This window comes from Corvus kubaryi, unplaced genomic scaffold (assembly GCF_017639235.1).
Source record: "Corvus kubaryi isolate FWS band 111438036 unplaced genomic scaffold, C.kubaryi_AGA036_p1.0 split3-73, whole genome shotgun sequence".
In the NCBI taxonomy this organism is placed as follows: domain Eukaryota; kingdom Metazoa; phylum Chordata; class Aves; order Passeriformes; family Corvidae; genus Corvus; species Corvus kubaryi.
Window position 1 is genome coordinate 16,519,900 of NW_024582091.1, and position 24,012 is coordinate 16,543,911.

General features: G+C 43.2%; 1 long non-coding RNA gene across 2 annotated transcripts in view; it reads left to right on the top strand.

Annotated features, from left to right (window-relative positions):
* Positions 1–2,639: 2,639 nt before the first annotated feature.
* The window catches only part of LOC121659231, an 88,536-nt gene continuing 67,163 nt past the window's right edge, over positions 2,640–24,012 (top strand). For both annotated transcript variants that reach the window (XR_006014222.1, XR_006014221.1), the window contains exon 1: positions 2,640–3,095. This is a non-coding gene — a long non-coding RNA (uncharacterized LOC121659231). The remainder of the gene's footprint in view (positions 3,096–24,012) is intronic.

Here is a 24,012-nt window from a genome sequence, read left to right on the forward strand (position 1 = left end):
GTAAATGGAACGGACTCAGTTATATGGATCCTGATCATACTTGGCTTGATCCAAAGGCAGGAGGTGATTCCTGTGGGATTGTGAGCATTGATTAGCACAGAGCTAGTCCTGCAAGATAGGCTTTGGACTCTATACACATTCTAAAAAGGGCTTGGACACATTTGTAGCTTTAAGCATATTTCCATGGCTCAGTGGAGTCACTGGGACCTGGTGAGCTCAAGGTTGGGATCAGACCAGAGGAACTTCTGGAAAGCAGTAGTGATGGGAAAGGGTGTGTCAGAGCAGGGTACTGGTGCCAGGGCTCATCACACTACTGCTGTGTGTGGCTGGACAGGCTGTAGCCCTCGCAGGGTCCTCCCAGAGGGAATGTTGCAGGACACAAACTGCAGGGAGTGCAGGCGTGTGCGTGTGCAAATGGATCATTGCAGTCACGGCACAGAAATGCACATGGCAACTGCAAAGGCATCGTTCTCGTCAGGCTTCTTCCTTTGCTCAAAAGCAGCTGAAATGAAGTGCTAGTCAAAAGACTGACCTGTGAAAACATATTCTGGTGGAGAAACTCCCTCCTGCTTCCATTGGCAAAACTCCCTCTGACTCCCGTCAGGGGGTCCCAGCACGCCACATCCTCTGGATTGCTGAAGCAGAACCAAAGCCAGCCAAGATCAGCCACCAGAAAGCTGACCACAGCTCTCTGCTGCTCCAGGCCACAGTGAATAATGCAATATCCACAACCTTGGAAGAAAACTAAAAATAAATTTACAGGGAAATAATACATTCTTTCTAATCTGAGTCAAACCTAAAAATTAAACAGCTATAATTATCAAACCTAATTTAATTAAAACTGCTGCTCACCATCTGGTGTTATTTGTATAAATTTGGAAATCTACTATTTCATATTAAATTCCTCCATTTAACAAATTATATTAGAGAATATATTTCTCCACTGTAATCATTATGTAACTGATCATTTTACAAATTATGTTTCCTTCCACTTGATAGAAATATATTTTGTACAATAACAGGCAAAAGATCAGCTACTTTTTTAATCAAAACTGAATTTAAAATTAAGACTTGCAACATCAATAAAAAATAATTCACTGAACTAAAAAGATGTAGTATGAAGCAAGATTTTTTTATTTCTCAGTTTGGTCAATGTGAGTATAAATGAGATCTCCATGGGTTTTTTTCTGCAGATGCAAGCACATATGCAGACTGATAATATTATATGTGTATTATGTGTATGCATACATTCTATAATAGCTAATGAAGAACAACAGTTTGATTGGAAGAGCACTGTGTACTTTCCTGAGGCAGTGTGGAAATGTACAGTTGAATCATTTAAAAAGTACTGTCAAAAATATATTTCTTTTTCCCCCAAGACATATAATGATCATTTACACAGTGATAAGTCTATCACTGTAGAAACTGATGCTAAAATAATGATGAGAACATCATGAGAAGACCACACATTGATTGGCACCTAAATACAAGTGTTTGACACAGCCAGCATGGGAGTCGTGGGTTTCTCAGTGCCTTCTTAAACAATTCCTATAATTTTTGACATGTAGATATTTCAGTAAGAAAGTAGAGCAATGTATAGGTATGATAAAAAATAATCCATTGAAATGGGCTCAACTGGATGTGTTTGCAGAATAATACACACAGTGGGCATCCATAGGAAGCCACAGGATGGAGAGGGATCACAGCAAAGTGTTGAGACAGCAGAGTGAGTTCAGTTTAGGGCATGGGTTACTGAAATCAGATTTGGAGACATGGAGTTTATTCCAGCTTGCCTGTTGATCTGGTGTATAAATTATTTATGAATTAGCTCTCTTAGTCCATTCACATCTACGCAGGTCATAAACACATATGGGCAGTGGATGGTTCTCCAGTTGCACTTGGGTGAAGAGCCAGAACCTCTTAGTCGTGGCCTCAAGACAGTACTGCAAAAATAAACAACACCAAAACGCAAAGACCAAATAAGTTATTCAAAGTGGATGGTGAGAGAAAAGAAAGGAAGCAACGGAGAGAAAGTGGAGGAAAAAAATCTTCCCTGAATCTTAAAAAGACACGTTTTTCAGAAATATGTTTCCACCCACAGTTTTGGCATCACCTGTGGCTGCAAAAACATGAGTTAATCTGTAAGTCACCTATTTGCAATTCCCTAAAAATAAATGCAGGGAATTCCCTTAAAGTGAAGGCAGGGACACTCTTAAACTATCCACAGTGACCAGAGGCCCTCTTCAGAGTGAAGCATTTGTTAGTAACATGAGCATATAGAAACAATAAGGGAAATAGTGCTCATGTTTAGCTTGTTTGATAAACAATTATCTTCCACATAGAAAACTTGGCTGGTCCAAGTTTCCTGGGGCTCACCAGCAAGCAAGATGCTTCCATCCATCTTTCCCCTAAGCAGCACCCAGGCTTTTTCCTTGCCAGCCTGGGCTCTCTGCCCCAGAGCCGCCTCATTGCAGTGGGCCACTCCATTCTACAATAATTCTTTTTCACTGACAAATCACTTGCAGAACTTCATCCCCTTTTGACTCATCAGTATTTATAGATTAGCACACAGCAGCATCCATTCCATCGCATTTGGTACTTTGCTTTTTAACAATCAAACGAGTCCAGCATGGCTGAATTTTACAGTTTGGCTGCTGTTAGACTCTACCCTGATGGGAGCCTAAACCCACTGATCTCTTTGGACTTGAGCTGCTTGGCTGCAGAAGGAGATGAGCAGGGAACAAAGTAGCCCAAATGCAAGATGCTCAGATGTATGCAGAGTATGCAAGATGACAAACTGCTAGGTTTGGTTAAATTGGGACTGTTAATTATAGCAGTTTAAATTGGGTTCTGACTCAGATTTTGAATTTGTAGTGGCAAGATGACAGCCTGGAGAAGGTGGTTGCAAATGGCTGACTCAGAGGATGATGATCAGCACGACAGTGCCTGCTGCCTATGCTAGTACTATGTGTTTATAGGAGAGATGTTATAAGGTGACAGTCACCAGTTCAGCTCCACCCCTTGATCTGTTCACCAGACATTATGGAGACTGGAACGACCAAGAGACCAAATGGAGGAAGGAGCATATTAATTGGGTGAGTACAAAATGGCAATCCGCCATCTCTTTGGTGCTCGCTTCTCTTCTTCCACATGCAATGCTGGTTTTCCAGATTCTTCTGTAGGCATCCAGGTGCCTCTGACTTGAGTTGATGAAATGGCTTCTAAGGGAAGAATGACTGGGAGCTTGGTGTCTCCCTTCAGGGGCTGCCAAGAGGATGGACACTTGGGAGAAAAGCTCCCTGATAAAAGCATTGGAAAACCTGCTTTAATTTCTGACCAAATTATGCAAAAATTGAACACTGGTCCTGGAAATACCAGATGCTGACAACTCCAGTGTCTTTCCTCTCCCCAAAGTGCTTTTTTTCTACCAGTTGTCCTTGAAGTACTTTCAGTCATGCTTTTATGCAAAATGCAAATGTCCAAGATTCCTTTCCCTGTGTACTAATATGGATTAGCTCAAGTATTCAATTGGTTGTTGAAATTAATTTGCAAATGTTGTAGGTGACTAAGTTTTGTAACTGTAATTTGTGAGTTACAAACAGGGGTCAAAAATCTAATTCCACAAGAATAATGTAGCTAACCCATGCTTTGATCTTAAAAATCCTTACACCAGTGCTTGGCTGAGGGCACTGTCAGCCAGCCTCCGAGCTGGGAGTGGGGAGAATTTGTTACGAACTACTTGTGACTGACCCAGAAGCCAGGAAGTACATGCACTAACATCACTTATCAGTTTCTTGTAGAAATTATATATAGAACCTGAAATTATTTTCTTCGGATCTCTAACTCTGCTCTAATTGCTAGAATTGAGAGACTAATATATTCAATAAATTACTTTTTTCACCCACCGAATAGCTGAGAACAGACTGTGATTCCCCGGTCTATTTGCTATTCAAATGAATTCAACAGATACCTTTTCTAATCTTTAACACTGTGGACTGAGAGCGAATATCCACGGCATGTACTTGCTGGTGCTCTGATAAATCATACGCATCACTGCTGTTTCCTGACAGGAACACCGTGCAGATACCTCGGCTGAATCCTTGTTTATGCAAGCATACAGCTGGGTTTTCAGAAGTACTTCCATATGTGGCTTTAAAAACTGTTTCCTCTTGCCTTTTTTTGTCATTGTTATTTTGTTTACCGAAGGTCTGTTTTCCAAACTATCACTGAAAACAAAAGGAATTTAAAATGGGGCCAAAGCAAGCTTATTTACTCTTTTTCCCCCCCATCGAATATCTATTAACACGCAGTGATTGAGGCCCTGATGCAGAAAGGTGATTTATGATAGGCATAACTTTAAAAGTGCTGTTCTGCTCACATTTAATTCCGTGTGACTGTGCAAGCAAAAAATGAAGCATAAGCATTGTCTTGGGAAGATCAGGACCTAAGCAAAGATTATCTGAAAACTTTCTGAATCATTCAGCTACAGTAATCACTGTTTGAATACTTCTCCTGAAAGAACTAAGTCACCCATCACAGTTTAACTGTCCTTTAGACAAACCAAAAAATTGAATGTTGACACTATTTCCCTGTGCAAACAAGACAACAAAGATAACAGTGAGCATCCACAAATATATGCACTCTGTAAGGGGACATGCCCAAGCGACAGAGACCCTGGACAAAGGAACAGTCATTTGTGAATTTCCCAGAAGTTGCCAGTGGGATTTTTTACAATGTAACTTATTTCACCAACCAATTTTTTTTTTTTTGCTTGTTTTTTTTCCATTTTTTTTTTCCTTTAGAATAGATTTTTCAGAATAGATTTTTTTTTTTTTTTTGGAAGTAAGCAAGAACATTTCTCAAGGGCTTCCAGGAGGATTTCACAGAGTTTGGACTGCATGTAGCTGAGAGAAGGAGGATGGGCAGAAACCTATCTGTCTGAGATCATGTCACCCTATGTATTAATCCACAACAGAATTCCTGCAGGTAACATCAGGAAGCCTGACTGCTGGCAAAAACAAAACACTGATCTTCAAGTGTTAACTGAACTGAAATTATAATTTCCACAGCAACAACACACAGCTTGCTGGGAACTATTCTTTTGTTGAGTGTACTCTTCCTGGTGATTTTTTTGCCACTGCTTTCCAGTCTGGGAGCCCATTCCTACAACCACACAAAGATGCCCTGCTTTGAGGTTTACGTGCCTGCTCTGTAGAGTAGCCATACAGATCCATCACACAAACTTAATCCAATTCTCAGTCCCTGCTGTGAAATAGATGTTCTGAAGTTAGGGACAAACCCTCTAGCAAAGGCATAAAATCAGAGTGGAGTCTTTCCCCAGACACAAACTTATGCTTAGCCATATGAGAAATGTTCTAACCTACATTTGTGCCTGAAACAACTCAGTTGGAGGAGGGAACAAGGCATAGGTACAGAAATGTACAGTTTTTTATGTCCTCCAGGGTAGAGATGTAGTGACAGATTGCCCAGTCGGAGAGAAGGCTGGGAGAGATGGAAAGATAAGGCAGGGTATTAGCTGCTTCTGATCAGCCTGCCATCTGGGTGAGCAGTTCTGTTACTGTCCATGGCCATTTGTTTATTTTTCTCCTACACATGCTATCCAGCCATGGTATACCCCATCAGCATATTGGAGTATATCATCTTTGCCTTTCTCCCCACCCCTCTGTGGGTGTGTGTTTGCACCACACCCCACCCCTCATTTGTGTCTGTGGTTGCACCACAGAAGACACTCACAGGGTATTTAAACCAGAGATAGCCAGGCTCTTCCTCTGGGAAGCTACAACCAACATTGCCAAACTCCAAACTGAAATGCTTCCACCACAGTCAGTAGTTTGAAGCAACCTGGGAATGGTTCCCAGTGCCAGAGTTACTCCTGCCCAAACTCTTGCTGTGGTGGAGAGGGTCCACATGTTGGGAGGCCCTTAGAGAAATCAGTTTCTGCCTCCATACTGTGGTGAAGCAGTGCAGTGGATGGAGGAGGCTGGGTGGTTCCAGAAGGTGAATGCTGCTCTGGAGAATAAAAAAGGGCAGGGGCCAAAAAAGTAAAATAACAAAAAAAACCCCAACACACAGGTGGGCAAGAGGCAAATGGGGAGTGAGTGGCAAGAAGGGCTGGCAGGTGCTGGGGGTGGTGTGAGTGTGCTGGAGGGCACATTCTCAGCATTTTGTGCTTGTTGCACCTTCTTGGGGCTGATGGCCTGCAGCAAAGCAGCCGTAAAAGCCGGCATTGTTTCAAAGCACTTACTCGGTCATGCTTGAAGGGTTTGTACATGTTTGCTAGAGGTTGGAAGAAAAAAAGGTGACTGAAAAACATAAGGCATGCCCTCGGGGTAGATGTACTCTGTGAGACAGTGTAATCTTGTCCTGCTGCTTACCAGCTTTGCACCTGGTTAACTCTAGGTCAGAATGAAACTATATAGTCAGAAGTGATTATTTGTGACCTCAGACAAGAACACGACCTTTCTATCTTTAGACTCCATTCAAATGGCAATACCCTGATTATGGAATATTTCTCAGCTAATTAGGAATGCAGGCTCTACAGGTCACTGGGGGTTCATACTATTCCCTTGGCATAAGCAGATGTCTTCAAGATAAACTTGTACTAAACACATCAACAGCTCCACACTATCTTGTGTGCACTGGGGAAAAAAAAAAAAAAAAAGAAAAGAGAGACAGCATCTCACCAAGGCCTAAAGAGCCAGATGACTCCAGGAGCTGGATATTAATTTATGAACATTAAGTAAATAATTGCCTTTCACGTAGTGGGTCCTGGGCTCTACAGCACATGGCTGACAATATGTAAGCAGGACTTACTGGGGAGGTGCAAATCTGAGGCCAGGAAGATATGCTGCACAGCCTGCAATTCCTGCAGAGCTGGGCAGGATTCATGCAGGGCCAGTGTGGGCATCTGTGCTGTGCTCCCAGCCTGGAGGAGTTAGGGAGCACGGCACACAGGCACTCAGGTAACCATCACCACAAAAGCCTGTGCAAACTTGGTGCAGCAACATCTTCATTTCTGTTTCTACCTCTCTCTATTTTTGTCTTTTTCTTCACTCTGTTTCCCCTCCCAGACCTACTACTGCCTTTCTGATTGCCTCCCAGCTGCTAGCCAAATTCTCCATTCCCCTTTATATCTCCTTCATCTTTCCTTGCCTACCTTAAGCAAACCTTCACATCTTCTCTAAACTTTATTCTCTACTGCTCTGCTCTTTGCCTGATCTATTTTCCCATTTCTCCTTCAGATGGATGCCATATTCCAGTTGCAGTTTGTCCACGATTCTCTTCTACTCATTGTTCTTGCTGTGATTTCCCCTCCTATAGCAAAGGACTGCTTTCCAAAGAAAACTGGTCATCTTTCTTGGGGAGCTTATGTCCCTCTGCCCTCCCATCAATCTTCTCTGTACCAACAGCTATGATTCAGCTGGCAAGCACCACACACGCTTCAAATACATGCTCAAGGGAGGAGAGTCCTGCTGGCATTGCAGTGCCAGCAGACAAGCTGAGTGACAGCCTCTCTTTCTCTGAGTAGCCACTCTGGCTGTACTGTCCCAGAACAGCACTCTTAGTTTCCCAAAAAAACAGCAAGTATTTTATTTTGTTGGCCAGGCAGGAGAGCTGAATCTTTCTCATGCTCATGGCTTATAACTCTTCATGTGACAGGTCATGATGGTCAAGGCATCTTCTTTGCTCTTTGGGAAGCAATTGAATTTCATCTGCTGTAGTACAGGGTGCTGTTCAACAAGGTAGCTGATCTCGAAGTTGCTGTCCTGGCCATTTTCCACGAGGATGATAAACTGCCTAGCTACACCTAGCCTGCACAATGAACACTGTAAGCACACCCCTTGTATGGTTTTATCCTGCAGGACATTGAAGTGTTTGCAGCTGATAGGGATGCAGGATGGCATGAGCGATCCTTCAAGTGCTGAGCTGGGATTTTGTCCACACTGCTGCACAGCCGATTTTGCACAAAAAGAGGTGATAAATAACAGCCCTTTATGTGCGTCTGCCTCGGGATTCATGGGTGAATCCTCCCCTCTTGTCTGTGGCACTAGTGAGACAGATACACAGGGGATACATGAGAAGCCCCCAAAGGGTAAGAGACATACCCAAAGCCAGTGTTAGTTGTGTGTAGTGGGCATGGTACATGTGAAATGGGAAAGGAATTGCCATAATGTTGGAATTAACGTTCCTGCTTGAGCCATAAAGAAACCAGGACCGTATCTTTGTGTGCCATAACAATGCTAATGCTCCTGGTGGAGCTAGGGAAGCTGGCAGGAGAAGGTAGGAGACTGCAGAAAGCCATGCACTGCTGCCAGAGTTGAGCTCAAGCCAGTTTGTACAGGCTGGTCACCCCAGGATGGATACTGCCCTTTCCCTTTCGCATGCAGAAAAACTGGCTCTTCTGTCACCATTCCTCTTCCTCAACCCAGCAGATACATTTGCACACAGCTGGTCAGGAGACAGGAGGGACAGCCAGGGACTTGCTGTGGTACCTGTATTTTCATTAGTGGAAGCACCATCTCTGATTTGTGTTTTATTGCCTCGACTTCCTTTACACCATTGCTTGTGTGAATGATAATGTTTTAATACAAGCAGTATAAAGGCACTGCAGTAAATAGGGGCATTTTTAACTCTGAGCCCTTTTTCTCTCTTCACTAGGACAGTTTATGCATTGTTCAAAACAGAAAGACATAGTAGGAAAACAATTTCTCAGTGGCACCTGTGATGTATGTTAAAAATGTGTGGGCTACTGAAGGGGAAACCTGTTCTCATCTGCTGTGTAAAAGAAATTCAAAGATATCATCCTCTGAGAAATATGACCCAGGCACTGAACAGGTCTTATCCTATATCCTCAGATATTTTCACGATACAGTGCAGGGGTAGGGCTTTTTCCAATTGTTATATCTACATATGCTATTTCTTTAAACATAAACAAATACCTTTCTGCAGAAGATGCCTGTGCCTTTCCTTCTTTACTGTCAGCAGAGATAAGATATTTTGACTGGTGGAGTCATTCAGGTGGGGAGGAACCCCAGAATGCATTCCGTTGGCTTCCTAAGTGCCCCCAAAGTTGCCTCCTCTCCAGGCTGAAAAAGTGCCCTCATGGGGCCAGTGCCCCTAACCATTTTGCTGGCACTCTGAATTTGTTCCCATTTACCAGTGCCTTTCCTATTTATCAAGGAGCTCAAGGCTGGATGCAGTAACCTATGTGGTCTCATGAGCAAAGAAGGATAATCCCTTGCCTTCAGCTCCCAAGCAGGGAGTCACTCACTGCTATCACCGACATCACATGGAAATATATTTCCATGATATATGCAAGTAGCAGGCAGATATGTAATGATGTCCCAATGATTTGTTTGTCCCAGTTGTGCCCTCCGTAGATTTCCACTTCTCAAGGACTCTACATATTTTGGGGGAAAGCATAAATGTTTTTTTTCCAGTGTCATGTTGGCCTTTGGAAGTCTGACATCACCGTCTGGTCTCCTCTGACACAAAGGGAAACTGTCTATAAAATATCCCTCCTTTTCAGTAAAAATAATCTTAAATAGATTTTGGTTTCACAGCATTAGAGTAGGTTACAATATTTAATATCATTTACCTTTCATAGTGGACCTGTGAGACAGCAAACTAGTTTCATTTTGAATTTATGAATATGCAAATGAGACATGGAGGAACGAATAGATTTATAGAGAGAAAGGCTGTCATAGAATAGGAGCCTGAGTCCATATCTGCTCAGCTATCATGCTCTGTATTCTGGCTATTTCTTCTTTCCTGCTTCTATTTTGGTGTCCTGTTGCCTTCATGGACGAGATGACTTGTATCACTGCACTCTGTTGAGATGTGCAGCAAGATGCAATCTGATCCCACACACCCAATAGAAGTGGGAGAGCACTTGGGTTAATCTATCAGCTCATCAAAACTGAGAGCCCCAAGGGATGCTGAACTTTGTCATCTCCTTCTTTTCTTATGCTGCCTTGAAATGAGCTGATTTTTCACCCTATAAAATGACAATACAAAAGAATGCAGAAAGTTAATTCTTCAAATGCTGATCCAGGAGTACTAGTGGAATAAACACAATCTTCCTTTTATCTATTCTGCTTTTATGTTTGGTTTTGGCATTGAACCTTCTCTGTCCCTCTTTGCCTTGTTTCAAAGCACAAATCATACATGGATCTCTCCAGCCCCCACTCCCCATTTCATTAAAAAAATGGAATATGAAAGGTGTGCAGAAGCCCTGGAGGGAAGTGACACAAACCCAGATGTTGTACGATCTATGTCCCAGCTGCAATGAGCCTGCACGTGGCAGCTGCTTTTGCACAGCCATCAACAGCAGCAGCTGGAGGGGCTCTGCTGTTAATGGCTCATCCCCCAGGAAGGAGCTAGTGTGAGGAAAACCAGCAGGCTTTATGTACAAGATATCACATCACTACGCTTTATGGTTCGTTTTTGTTATAAAACAAGCAAGAATCTAGAGAAGAAGAAAGCAAAATTAGATATGGTCCCTTGCCCTAAAAATGCCATGAGCTATTACTCCCTGTCCCCCACTTAAGCCCTTCCCTTTCTGATTCAGTCCATAAGAGATCAAGGTATTTGTTACTGTGTGAACTATTCTAAATACCTTTCCTAAGACAGTAAAAATAGAAGTGGCCTAAAAGCAAAATGAAAATGAAAAAAGAATGGCAAGCTTTAGAGCCTGTCCAGTGAATGCATATTCCTAGTGGGGTTCTTTCTCATCCTTGGAGAAAAAGGCATATATTAGGAGAAATAAAACAAAATAGAGGTTTACATCCTCACTAAAGAAAAAGTAGTTTCCACCTTCATTGTCACTGTGTTTTGATATATGTTTGGTTGTGTTATATCCTAGGATCATCTAATTTCCATATAAAGTGTAGCTACTTTCAGTTTTACTATATAGTGTTCAGGGGAGACTTTGATTTGTGTGCCCTAGGGTAGACCTGAGAAATGCATAATTTTCTTTAAGTCCCTTCTGTCATGCACCATCAGTAAATTCCTGTACAGATTACAACATGGATGTTTAGTCAGAGGTCTGCACTTCCACGGAGGAGAGTGGGAGGGATAATAATAAATGTGTGGACCAAAGTGAAAAAAAAAGGTAAAAGTAAAGAGAGGAAGAGAGAGAGAAATTCCATTAAGAAAGGTTACTGAATCAAGAAGAATTTATCAAAAGTAGACTGGTGAGAGTGGCTCTTGAATTTTTATGAACTTGTGGGGCACACAAGTCAGCCTGCTTTGGACTGTAATTTCAGGTAGTAGCAGAATTGGGACCACTAGGGCATAGTCTGTCACTGTTTCTTATCTCCACTGCTCTGGAACAACAGTTACGCATCAATTCAATTAATCACCCGTGATAACAAAAGTTGTTTTTTTCCCACTTTAGAAATGTTCTTTTTAAATTTTTTTTTTGTGCAGAACTTTGTCAGACACAATTTCTTTCTCCCTTGCGAAGAAAAGCTTATGAAGTTCATTTATACAGAGAGCATAAATCCTATCTCCTACTGTTTTCTCCTGTAACCTAACATAAAATATGGCTTATAGCTCAACTAATTCTGAACATTTAGTGTGAACTGATGAAAGTAGTTCATCACTCACAGGGATGCACCAGGCTTGCAGCAGCACATACAGACCAGGAAAGGTGCATGCAGCAGCATCATGGCATGACACACACAGTCCCAGATATGCCAAAGCAGCCAGGTATCCTCATGATGCTCGTTGGGGATACATAGCATTAAAAAATGAGTGCTTCCCATTTTACAGCAGCAGTGTCTCTCTTCCTTGTCACTCTTCCCCCTCCCAGATTTATCTCCCTCTCTTAATGACTCCCTTTTTTCAATTTGTCTCTCTGTCTGACAGATAATACTTTGTCTCCTTGTTCTGCTGGCTTAGTATGTGTCTTGCCTTGTTTGCTGCTCATTATTTGCGCTATTTATTTGCAGGACGTAGGTACAAGAACTTGCCCATAATCAGTTCAATAATTCCACTTCAAAACAAGCCATTCTGCTGCCACATATAATCCTGACAACTCATTATCCACCAGCCTGGGTAGGTCTGGCTATTGCACATTAGCTGTGCTGTGACCTCAGCCTCTTTCCCTTGCCTCCTACACTTTAATTCACTGTGAAATTCCCCTTGCCAAATTCTACCTTCAGTTGCATCACTGCAATGGGAAGGAAAGGAGCACAGCAATGCGGCAGGGATCCTGACCTCTTCCTAACTCCCCAAATACCATTTTCCTGGTGAGAACACTTGAAACTGTATTTCCAACTTGTGACATATAAATTATTAGAGCCAATATTTACAATATCTCCCATCTGAAGCCTAGAAGATAACATTTGCCAGCCTGCAAGCAGGCAGGTGTGATCACCCCATGTAATGGAAGGGTAAACTGAGGCATAGGATGAGGACATGAACTTACCAAAGGAAGTCAGCCCTGCACCTTAGATCATTATGTTCAGCTCCACTATCAGGTGGATGAATGAGACAAACCTCTGTTGACACACAAATGCACCCCACTGCTGCAGCCCTGGCGCCAGCCAGTGATGCCAGCAGAGTGGGCAGTGCAATGTTTTACACTGTCCAGGGGCTGCCCTGGAGAACTGACCAGGAGCAGAGCAGAGTAATGGCCCCAGGGACCCCCAGGCACTCCACAGGATGAGGAAGTTTTCTTGCTGCTGCATGCAGGAGGATCTCATCTTGATAGATGAGACAGGGGATGGTCTCCATGGCAAACAGGAGTGCCTTGCTATGTTCCAAGAGACAGGAAAGTCGGACATTTAGTAAGGCAGACAAGGACCTAACCACGTCCTCCATAAAGAGACAGGAGCATTCACGTACAGTTACTGTATCAGTGTGAAAGGAAAAGGTTGAATATGTAGTCTACTAGGCAGCAAATAGGTCTGTCTTGTATCTCCCTCTCTCCTTCAGCCAGGAAAGAACACGTCTATTTCTAGTCATGGAGACCCTATATATAACTAACCAGAATGTTTCTTCTTGTGAAGTGGAGGACAAGGAAAATTTCACAGCCCGATTTCTCTCAGATGGTTTGTGTAAGAGTCAAGCATGCGTTTGAAGCTGAGCATTCATGTATAGCTCAGAAGATGAATCAGGGTTTTGGGTCTGGTTCCTTTGCAGAGACAGCAGCCCCAGTGATGACCAATGTGGTGGCTCTTGCATCAGCTCCTCATAGTGAAAAACGTCTCTGACTCAGTGTTTGTGCCAGGCCATACAGCACCACCTGGCTCAGCCTTTCAGGTACTGTCACAGCATAAACAATGGAAAGAGGCTCTGATTTTTGGACACTCAGTGGAGCTGTCAGTTCAGCTACCACTACCCTGAGATGGCTGGGAAGGTCTCAAGCAGGTGTTGTGCACTCCAGTGCCAAAAGACATTCAGGGCACAGCAAACTGCTCCTTTTTGTATCCCTGATCTGTGTGTCCCCTCCACATCAGGCATTCACCATCCTGCCCAGTATAAAGGACATGCTGTTTATTCAGCGCCATTCCTCACCGTCTCCAAAAGCGCAGTCCATGCAAGCAGAGGCAGCACTTAGACCACATTTCCAGTCCATCACTGATAGCAGCGCCCGGGATGACAGAAAACCTCAACACTTCTGACATGTCAGTTCTGTGCAATCCTGGGCAAGGTAAGGCAAGCTCCAGGGTGCTCCAGCCTGTTCTTCAGTACAGACAGGGAGCAACTTACAGCTGGAAAGGTGGGAAACAGCTGCCATGCCAGTGAAAGTCTAACCTCTGTTAGGACACAAGTCCCATCATGAGCTGTACACATGTAATTAGCATGACCTTTCCTAGAAGGCCCCTGCAGTGATTAGTCCATTTAAGCAGACGCTGCAGTTTTCCACCTCTAGGGCAGTCACTATGTCAACTTTCACTATTTTGCATGTACCTCCTGGTGGCTTCAAGAGCCTTTGCAGCTCTGACAGCCCATACCATGTGGGGCTCAACTAGTACTCTACAGAAGCTGCAAATGCCTGCTCCAGAGAGTGTCCCAGGCAGATAGGTCTCAGGAGAAAAGAAAAGAGGTAATATTTGCTCTGCAGTCCTTTTTTTTACAGGCTAGAATGAAGTAGATTGATGCACTGGCGATTGGAGCCATTGAGGCACCCATGCCAAGACACGTGGCTATGTGTTTGCTGGGGAGAGTACCGCCTGTTTGGACATAAGGTTGTTTGCTTTGGGAGAGTGACTGCAGATGGCTTTAGGACACCTGTTCACACCTCTTTTATACCTTTGAGTTCTTGTTGGGTGCTTTTGGCTGGTTGTGGTGTGAATGCTTAAGTCAGAGAAGACCTGCTCCTTCTGAAGAAATGTTCTCAGCTCTTTTGCAGTGATTCAGTTCCCAGCTGATGCCCCTAGGATGGGAGGGTCTGAGGGCACAATAAAACTGATAGCTTGAACAACTGGGCAAGGGTGTGTGTGCTCTCAGAATGCTCTCAGAGGACAGTACTATCTCTCCATGCTTCTTTGCTTCTTGTCTATCTTAATCTTTTTGCACCATAGGTCTTTTTTTCTCTAATCGCCTTTCTAAGCTGTGCCAACTGACTGCAATTTTCTCCATATCTTCCCTCAAATTCATAAACCATGTGTTCCTGGGTCTCTCTTCGGGTTGCTCTTGCATGACCCTTACAGAAAATTTATGCAACAAGAAAGGGCTTTACACAGTAAAAGTGTTGCTCACCGCAAAGGGCAGAGAGTCAGAAGGCCTTGGGTGGTCAGCTTCACATAAAAGCCAAAGAGGGATATTAAGCATAGGAAAGAGCAGCAGCGACAGCTGCCTGCAACGACTGTAGCAGGGCTAACCACAGAGTGGGGGCTGTGGCTGTGGCCGAGCATCAGGCAGGCTGAGAGCATTTCACTGCGAGCTGCCACTGCCGCTCCCTGGCCCAGCCTCTCCTCTCCCCCAGGAGCACTGCTTTGTCCCACCCTCCACTTATTCTGTGGGGTGAGCCGGGCTGTGTCCCCTCCCCAGAGGGACAGGGTTCATCACACCACCGAGACACATCCCTGACTCTGTGGTTCAGGACCTGCTGGCACTGTGCATCCCCAAGGCTGATGAGACCTATCTTTCACAACCAGAAGCTTTTTTGACATTTTTGCTCTTGTCAATTCAATTAAATATATTTTTATGGAAGGGTCAGAATAGTGCTGATGAACACCCTTTCCCACCCCTTTGCCTATTCAGTTTGCTGTGTCTCTTGGTGATATGCCTCTATCCTACCTCTGTGAAAGTGGTTTCACTAACCTTAATGCCTGATTGAATCTCTTGTCTCTTAAAATCACTTACTGTCTCTGCCTTCCCTATGCCCCATCCCTGCCCAAGGGCTGGGCTTCGCAGAGTCCTGGTGTTTAAGATATTTAAGAGAAAGCTATAGAAAGGAATGGAAGAAATAAAAGTACAGTGATGACCCAACACTCTGGGATAGTAATTAATAATCTAGGATCTACTGCAATGACCTGGATGAATTAGGGGGGCTGTCAGGAAGGAATGAAATATGACAAGTATAGGCTCAGAACAGTTAAGGGAATTTCAGATACAAATACAAAACAGGGTATACATGAGTGGACAAGACCAGTGCAGGGAAAGAACCTGGGGTAATCAGTCATGAAGAAATAAGGATGAAAAACCATAATTAAGAAAAGGTAAATAGAGACTTGGGATGTATGAGAAGGAAAATAATATGAAAAATATTACCCAGAGTGTTTTGTCAGAGCAGCTACCATCAGCTGAGATGCAGCTACTAACAGTGCTGGGTTTGTGCCTCTGGAAGGTGAGGACAGGAATCTATCTCCAGGCTGAGGAACTATACTCAAGGTCTCCCTTCCCTCCCTGGGCCAGCAAAGCCTATGTTAAATAACTCACACACACAGTGTAAGGTCAGTCAATTTTCAGGCTGTTTCAGGGGCTGAAAAAGCAAGGAGAGCTTAAACCTTCCTTTCTGGATCAGATGGCAGTTTTCACATCTTTATATTTGATGTTCATTTTTAAAATCTCCTGTTAGTACACAGTGGGGTGAGTCCTAAAGCTATAACAAACACGTGTGGATGAAGAGTTTCTCTCCTGTTCACAGCATGCTCTTGTACACACTGTTGAAATTATGCACAATGGTGGGCAATGGAAAAGGAGATGTGACATTGCTGAAATGCAGGTGAGGGCCTGCTGAGCTTCAGCCAGGCAGCATCTGATGTCTGACTAAAATCACATGGTGACTTCTCCAGTTTTCCTGAAATTGCTGCTTCCAACAGCTCACATGCTGTATGGCCAGCAGCATGAGGAGAGACAGGAGGACAGCTGGCAGTAGGCAAGCTCTGAAGATAGCTGATAGCTGGAGGAATGACAAGACTCGAAGTGGGATGTTCAGAGCTCATATTGGACTCTTTGCAAGTGCTTGTCTGCCTTATCTCTTTTGGAAATTTTGTCCACCCACAGGAAGAGTTACCCACCTGGGCTACCCAAGTCAGCATTCTGGGCTAGTGGGAGACTGACCCATAGCAGGCAGAGAAATGTGACTCTAAGAGAAGATAGCTGCTAAACCCCCAGAATAATGGGGTTATCATGAAATACAAATCACTTGAGCTAAAATAAAAGCAGAATGTGTTATAGAGAATGGGTAACTGGCAAGACAGGCACTGGCTGGGTCCTAAACATGAATACACAAGGTAGTCTCAGAACGAGACAGAAATGGAAATGCCAGTGGAAATGCCAGCAAACACAAAGAATGGAGCAGGAGTCTGCTGTGGTTCTTAACAATGTCAATGGAAAACTATTGCTGCCATCAGAGGGGATGAGTACATTTCCCACATGTAACCACAGTGAGCAATGCTTCCTTACTCTTTTCCATCATGGTGGAAAGATGAACCCTCTCAGCCCTGTTCCCTGGGGACCCTACCCTGGTCTGACTGTGTCTTGACCACCAATACATCACTTTGCACTGGAGCCTGGAGTGCACTGGGGCACGGTGATAAAGAGGAATGGCAAGGGTGCCTCAAACCATCTTGCAGGGAGGCCTGTGGGGCTGATATTACTTGGTCTCTTCCTTTCCCCTGTGTTTGCCAAGACTGACTCCTCTGAGGAGACTGATGGGTTGTTTGTTGGGATAGGAAATGAAATGAGGAGAAAAATATTCAGTGCTCAGGAGAAGGGGAAAATTATGAGGAAGACAAGGTGACTATCTACCTGCCCAACTTCCTTAATCCTATAGAGGCAAGAAGCTACTTTAAAAGTCAGTATTCCCTCTGTTTCCTCATCTACCTGTCTTTGAAGTGAGCTCTTGCCTGAGTTCTTTAAATTCTACAAGGAAAGGGGAAGGAATAGGGGTTGTCTTACCTCAGGAAAAACATCCATGCTGATAACAGTCTGACTTCCCTTTGATGTAGTGAAACTTGAGTATCTAAGTACCACCACAGTAAAACTGGACATGTTGGGCTCTGTGTCCATTTTAATGCCTTGGTTTGCCTGAAGCTGTGGAGGGACTTCTATGACAAAAGTTTGCTGCTAATAGAGAGGAGATTGGCCCTGTCCTTCCTGTCACAGCTGGGCTACAGCAGCTGACATTGCCATCACAGTAGTGGCTTTTTGCTCTTTGGATACAGTGAGTCCCTACGCCCTCTGACACACAGGTGGGAAAACTCAAGTAAGTGTTTGCACATCTGGAAAGCAAATGTGATTCATTATTAATACAGGCCTGTTAAAAGTGTGTTGCACTTTAGAGACATTAACTGATTGACAGGTCCCTGACCTAAGGATATTTCTTCCTATGTTTCAGCATCACAGGACAGGTAAGCATGGCAAAAAAAGGAGGGTTAGATGGAAGAGGTTGAAGTGCTGCAAAATTAATATTACATGCTAGCAAGGTTCATTACACATAAATCTTACACACGCTGAAACATTGCTGACACCAAGAAGTCTGTAAGGTTCAGAAAAGAATTTGGTATTTTACTGTTATGAGGAAGTTTGACTGGTTTCTAGGGAGCCTGCCTAACCCCAAAACCTTATTGAAACCACTGGAAAAAGCAGCAGTTTTCCATGAGGAGGTGTTGAGTCAGTACTCCTTTACTCAGCAGTACCTGACCAAAATTATGGGCTCATGTGAAGATCAGGACACATAGCAAGGGGATTTTAATGCAAATATTTGAGAGCCTGTGAGTCAGAGGTAAAAAGATGGCAAGAAATCCTTTAAGAAGCTAGAAACAGCAAATGGAGCAAACTGCTGCATGGTCTGGGGCAAAGGCTACAAGACAGGCAACCTCTTTGGGCAGTATTCTGGCTGAAAAAAAGAGTTTCAAATTTTGCTAAGGAAAACGCTTCCTGTGTTCTTGGTGCCTAAATAAAAAAGGTTGTTTCAAAGAAATATCTGATCACATACTGATAAAAGGCACAGTAAAGCAGATCATCTGCAGCAAATACAAGTGCAGAAGCTGCAGGAATTAACCAGGGAGATATCCAGCTAGCAAGGTAATAAAGTCTGTCTGAAGTTATCGCCACATTGCAGCCCCACCTAGGGCTCTTAATCATGCTCTAGCTCCAAATTCCCTACTATTCATATACAAAATCCTTTGAAATCTGACTTGAGCTCTTAGGCTTTCCGTGGCTAAGGATATGGCTTAAAGGTTGGGATGCCTCAAAAAGCTGGATTTGAAGTGGGGAAACATCTCCTGTCCATATTGCAGACTTTTTGTAATGACCAGTGGGGTAACACTGGCTGTGATCCTTTCAGTTCTTTTACACTCCTACCTTGGAATGCATGAACCAGCCTCTGAAGGGGCTTCTCTTCGTACTGAGGCCCGTGGGTGCTCAGCTTCAGTGTACAATTAACCTTTGCTAATTTGCAGACCTCTCAGTCAAGCAAGGCAAATCCCACTGGACCTTGGCTGGCAGTGGCCAGGAAAGCTTAGTGAATCTGCTGAAGAGGATGTCATGCACAGGGGTGCTCTCTTTCACCCCATTCTGCACATTTTCTGCTCTCTATTTAATCTTCTGAGACATATATGGGAATATTTTTTTATCATAAGCACAAACCACTCTTATTCCAAAACCAAATTTACCTTTTATTTATAGGATCTGAATAGAATTGCGCTGGATAATTGTGGTCCTGATTGCCCTCACAGGCAGCACAAATGTGTCTTCCTTGCTTGGGTTTTTTTCATCAAGAGGTCTGACACTGTGTTACGAAAATACACTTTTCTGTATTTTGGAAAACCTTTCTCCCAACAAACATTCAAGTACATTGTTTGATCAAGCAATAATAAAACTTTAATCTACCTTGTGTATTCCCTTCAACATAAGAGGTCAGAGAATAATAGTTCTCTCTGGTTTTAAAATGAATCCTTTAACAAATGCTTTTAGATGCAAAGTTTTGGTGAAAGGATTTTTCTTGCTTGGAGAATGTAACATTTTGCTGGAAGAAAAATCATGTCCATGGAGTCCAAGATGACAGATAATGGGACTTATTCTTTTGGTATCACAGATAAGTATCCCACACAAATGTACTGCTCCTCTGTTCTTTGGCAAAATCACTCTCAAATCACGTTCTGGTGCAGTTACTTCAAACTTCTCCACTGATATCAATCACCTCTGGATTAGGCCTCCAGAGGATGAAGGAAGAAGTATCTGAATTTGACTATTTATTTGCATCCTTACCCCCCATTGACTCCGTGTGACAAAAAGGAGACTTGGCACATGGTGCCAGAAACTCAGTACCTTATACAGAGGGAGTGAAACAAGCTGGGAGGTGGGTAAGAGAGGTGTAGAGCAGCTGAAGCACTGTGGAATTCACCAAATTCAGTCTCACTCACAGCTCAACGACACCAAGTGAGTGTGGGAGGAAACCTTGGTCAAACTGGTACAGGATTTCCTATTCCTCACCTACGTGTTCAACTCCCATACATAACTACCACAAAATATTACTGATCTCAAGCACTGATCTGGGAGCACCTCAAATACCTGAATGTTTCTATCAAAAGCAAACAACCTTGAGCTTTGCTTCTTTTTCTTACCAAAAATTAAGTTAGTGCTGGGATTCATTTCTCCCAGATTTGCCACTGAAAAGACAAGTGCCAGTTCTACCTAGCTCTCCTTGATACCTTCTTTTGCTACCAGGCAGAAACGGATACTTCCACAGGCCAGTCCATCCCACACCCACCTCTTCCATACCTCCTACAGGAATGTAAAGTACTAGTTAAGCTTTAGGTGGGCAACAGTGGGTAGTATGAATGTATCCTACAAGTAACATAAATGTCTCCTACAAGGACATGGGTATTACACCATGCTTGATCAGGACTTTGTTTACTGTACACTGTTAGCACCAAAACTGCATAGCAAAATTCTTCTCTGTCTTGGCTGTTCCTTTGAAAAAGATTAGATGCCTGGCTGCTTTCAAATTCATTTAAAAGTCTAGAATGCAGCCAGATAGCACAACAGTCAATCATGACTGTTTTTATCAGGACCTCATCTGTTTCAGGATGTCAGTGGAAGTTCTGCTTAACCAACCAGGGTAGAAGTTGCCCTAGGCATTTCCCCCTCCCTCTGGCTATTATGTTTCTTTGCCAGAAGTTCCTGTATTTCATCTATAGTTTTAGGAACAACTTTTGTTGGAAGTTAGAAAAGTGAAAGCAAAAACTGGAAAGTTAAATTCAAGAATAAGTTAATAAGGATAATTAGGCAATAATGTAGAAAGGCCATCATTTATCTGAATGAAAAGCTCTGGATATGTATGGCCACATTAGGAAAGGCAACAGTCGAAATAATATAATAAGGAATTCTGTAAAGCTAAGGGGTCAAAGGGGAGAGACAAGATGATCTTTTTCTACCTGCATTTTTAAGCATGTCTAATGACACAGGATTTTTGAAGGAGATGGGGGAAAAAGTATCTTTCAAGTTTGCCCATTTGTCAGACAGTAATTCAGCTGAGTTGAGCAACCTGCAAAATGGAGCTGACAGATGCCACTGACTTCGGTGATAAGGTTTTATTCTCCTTTATTTTTAATGAATACAAGAAGGATCCAAAATTTTTCCCACAGAAGACCACATCTGGAGATTTTCCAGAAAACTCAGGGTCACTGATTTGTGTAAGATTGAGCAAAATAGAGCTACCTAAATTTTTAATGAGGAAGTAAGACCTGCACAGAACACAGCTCCAACATGCCAGGCTAAGATGCTGCCAAGGCTGGTCATGTTGCGGAGCTGCAGCATTGGGTTAAACCTCTGTGAGTCTTCAGGACTCGGCAGTACAGGCACAGCAGGACCATGAAACATCAGCCTTGGCTGATCCAAAAGCTATTTTCACCCAAACAGTTGTTCTTTAAAGTGAAACCCAAGTCTGCAAAATTATTTTTCTCTTCTTATCTTTTAATAGAGATGAGCAACATCGTTTTTTTTTTTCCCCCCATTCAAATGAACAGCCATAATTCTAGATTCTATGCAGCATTTTAGGTAAATTTCCATCCCTTCCTTTTTATGGAATACATACTCCTGGAAGGACCAACTGGAGATAATATAAATAAGTATCACAAATAATTTTATGAAGCCAAAGGTGATTAAAAAACAAGTCCCAAATGTTTGTGAACCTCGGACTAATTTCCACCTAATTGATGCTGATGCTGCACATTGTCATTCTGAGATAGCCTCTCATGTCTCCCTGATGTTATTGACTGGAGAAGGTGCAGAGATGAGAACCAGACTTTGCATTTCACATTTTAAGGTTACTTTTAACGAGTGAACTCATTTCACACCAAGCTCTCCTAGAGCATCTTACCATAAAAAACATAATAATTAACAAGCCCTCTTGAAGCACAATAAGCAAGCCCTCTTGAGTAATTTTCAGGCATGGGGAAGTTGACCTTTTGTAGGAACTTCACGCCTCTCTGCTAGCCCATCCCTGAGGGTGTGTCACAGCCAAGTCTGCCCACAGCCCTGCTGAGAAATCTGCTTCTCCTCTTCTGCCCTGTGCTGCCTTGGGCTGCATCCACTTCCTGCTAGCCAGGCCTCCCATGGGTGTTGGGAAAAGGAGAGCACCGAGCCACCATCTGGAGCTGATCCCAAAGCTCATAAAGCTTCCCCACATGTGCAGGGTCTGGGTAATCACACACAACTCTGCATGCAGACAGTGCAAAGCAGCAGGCATTTGGAAAAGCCCAATAGCACCCAAGGAAAATCAGGGCTTTTTTTAATTTCAATTAGTTTATAAGAGCACATGCGTTTTTGAAACATCATAAATGATGAAGTAATTTGTATTTAACTCAATTGCTATATTGTGGGATTCACCAGAGCTCTTCAATTCAGGTTATAAACTGTGTTTTCCGAAACAATCAGGACAGGCCACATGTTATTCACCAGTTTGTCTCACAGATGCTTCAGCCTGGCTGGAAAAGTAGGGGGATCTGCACAGTAGCCCCATTGCAAAGAACACGGCCAGTACATTGAGGGAGGTGGTCCTTCCTCTCTGTGTAGCCCTGGTGAGATGTCTGGAGTGCTAGGTTCTGGTCTGGGCTCCCCAGAGACATTGACGTACTGGAGTGCATCTGGAATCATCTTTGTGTCCCTCTTCTGGACTCACTCCAGTGAATCCTGCAGAAAGAAAAGCGTCTCACCTGCTGAGGAATCCAACTTCTGCTACAGTGAGGGGCAACCCAGCCTGAACGTCAATGCAGTTTTCTAGAGAGCATGGACCCTGGAAAGTTGTTTGGTACAATGAACACAATCTACATTTCCCAGATGGATGGTAAAGATACAAAAATGCCTGTTACCTAAGGAATTTAATTTTTTAGAGCTAAAGGGTTGTCTCTGTTGGGAGAATTCTACCCCTGCACACTCAGCCCCTCAGTGATGCTCCAGGAGAGCCTGGCTGGCAGCAAGAGCCCTGCTGCCTCTGCCATCCTGAAATTACGACCTTCTTCTAATGCCAAGATATCCCCAAGTTAGCAATCATGCAGCTGGGCCTTCCCAGCAAATCAGAACCTCTCAGGTATCCCAAAGCTGCAATGGCTATAACAAACATCCAGAGAAAACTTCTTGGCTGTCAGCAGAGGATAGAGCAATATCCCTACAGTGCTATGACAATTTTACCACGTAGTAGTTCTTTCCATGTCCCATAACTGCAGGTATAGTGGGATGATGGGATCACTGTCAGGTCTGGCTAGTGACATGCAATCTGAACACGTGACAAGGCAAGTGTTGTCTTATTTGCCTTTAGTTAAAAATTATGATGAGCTCTATACTTGCTGTATCACGATGACCTTGTTTCCACTTCCAGTTTAGAAGACGGTCAGTTAGCTCCCCTTACAAATTGCCAGTCATTCTTAGCTTAAGAAGAAAAATTTCACTGCTAAATTACTACTACCATGTCCTCTCTTATTAGAGGTTCTGCTATTCACTTGTATTTCTTTAAGATTTCATTTCTCTTATCATTGGAATGATTATAAATATCGTAAGTGTATTTTGTATTCTCCAGTTTGGTAATATTAGATTATATCTGTGGAACAATATATAACCCCTTGTTTATAAACCTAGAATCATGCATCTAGGCAATGTGTCATTCAATAAATTTATTTGTTTGTCTTTTCCCAGTCATGAATCACTTTCTTCACACCATTGTACTCTAACCTCACAATGGCATTCATTATCATACATACTCAAAGCCTCTGCCTGTGAATGTAGTAAGGAGTGGTTCTTATAATAAAGATAAATGGGGTGGGAAATCTGGTAGTTAGCGCCAAGCTAAGTTACAGTCACTCTTTGGAATAAGAATTCTGCATTCATTTGTCCACTAGAAGTTAATACATAATTTGGATTAAAACCAGATGTTAGCATCTGGGCTTTCCCAATTCTATTCTGAAGGACTGCATAGAATCATTGAATCATAGAAAGGTTTGGGTCAGAAGGCACCTTTAAAGGTCATCTAGTCCAACTCCCCATGCAATGAGCAAGGACATCTTCAAGTAGATCAGGTTGCTCAGAGCTCCA